The sequence below is a fragment of the Orycteropus afer genome, unplaced genomic scaffold (genome assembly GCF_000298275.1).
Source record: "Orycteropus afer afer isolate SDZICR_OR568_19922 unplaced genomic scaffold, OryAfe1.0 scaffold00066, whole genome shotgun sequence".
In the NCBI taxonomy this organism is placed as follows: domain Eukaryota; kingdom Metazoa; phylum Chordata; class Mammalia; order Tubulidentata; family Orycteropodidae; genus Orycteropus; species Orycteropus afer.
This window is the reverse complement of record NW_006921653.1, coordinates 9,957,823-9,959,434: the sequence shown is the minus strand read 5'-3', so window position 1 is coordinate 9,959,434 and position 1,612 is coordinate 9,957,823. Positions and strand designations below refer to the sequence as shown.

The window sequence follows — 1,612 nt, the reverse complement described above, 5'->3', positions numbered from 1 at the left end:
ATCTCATTAATTCTGTCTTCCATCGCATCAATTCTTCTCCTTTGCCCTTCCAATGTGTTATCTATTTAAAAATATGGAATGCTTCACGAATTTGCGTGTCATCCTTGCGCAGGGGCCATGCTAATCTTCTCTGTATCGTTCCAATTTTAGTATATGTGCTGCCGAAGCGAGCACCATCTTCATTAATTTTCGATATAACTATTTTAATTTTATTTGTGGAGTGCACAAGTGGTATCATAAAGAGGAAATTCAAGTTACATTTTAAGGTGCCATTCAGTCTATTCCAACTCATAGTGACCTCATGTAACAGAGTAGAACTGCCCCATAGGGTTCCCTGGGCTGTGGTATTTTGGGAGAAGATTGCCAGATCTTCTTCCATGGAGTGGCTGGTGGGTTTGAACCACCAACCTTCCCATTAACAGCCAAGTACTTAACCATTTTACCTTCAGGGCTTCTTTTCATAAGATGTATACATATATATATGGAGTAATTTATCTCCTAATGTGAACCAGGTACTGAGACAAGTACTATATTATTAAGGATAAAAGAAATGTGGTCTTAGGGATTCAAGCAAACTTGTTACCATGTGATTGAGTCAGACTCTTGAGTGACTCTCACACTTGTTCTCACTCTTTCTTGCTCTCACCCCCTCTCTCATGCTGTTTTAAGCATAAGCCATGGAATACTATCTACTTTGCACCTTACCTAGATATTTTTCATTTAACAATATATTGGAGATTCTTTCCTATCAGTATATTATGGATCTGCCTCATTCTTCTAAATGGCTCATGTCCCTTTAATTTGCTGAATTACTAATTAATACATTACTCCATTTAATGAATATACCTTTAGGTTGAGAAATCAGTAACCAACAGCCAAGACAAAATCTGTAGATTTCAGCAGAATTTTCTACTACGTAAAAGGCTTTTCAGCCAGCAAGCTCCATATTCAGTAAACAGAACCTTACATATACAGTTAGTTTCTGCAAAATGGCAAAAAATCAGCTATTTAATGTACCCAATTTTTAAGTGACTGGTACCTTCACTGTTTATTTTTTCAAAACAAATATAGAGGAACTAAAATTCTGGTGTATCAGTCAATTATAGAAACACAGCAAGTGGTATAGAAGCTGGGATTACAGTTCAGGGGCTCTCCTGGTTTCATGGACTGCTTATTAAGTCGTGTTTCAATTAGTGCATCATTTCATATTCCCTGGTGCCTCATGTTAATACAAAATGTTTAAGTTAAGGAGATTATGTTTTTAAGAACTCCAAATTGAATTTGAGCATAAATTATAGAAAGCAGACTCACCTTCAGAATAAAAGAAGGATTTTATAAGGAGAGGGACTCACTTTTAGGAAAGTAAATGCAGAATGATTGTGTTTGCCCTTCTTCCCTGAGGACACTTAGAAGGGACTTTGAGGTTCACGTGCATAGCTCAGTGTATGAGAAACTTAACTATGATCAGATGAGCTTGGAGGATATCTCAGAATTAGAAGTATTTTTTTTTTCTGTTCCTCTCTATTGTTCTCCACTGTGCTATTTACGTGAACTTTCTATAGCTACAGAATCTAACTCAATGCAACCTACATAGCAGGTGTCTCATAAATGC

General features: G+C 36.6%; 1 non-coding gene across 1 annotated transcript; it reads right to left on the bottom strand.

The window, feature by feature from the left end:
* Window positions 1-67: 67 nt before the first annotated feature.
* Window positions 68-174, bottom strand: LOC122149962. The gene has a single exon (XR_006163416.1). It is a non-coding gene; the product is annotated as a U6 spliceosomal RNA (small nuclear RNA).
* Between the last annotated feature and the right edge of the window lie 1,438 nt (window positions 175-1,612).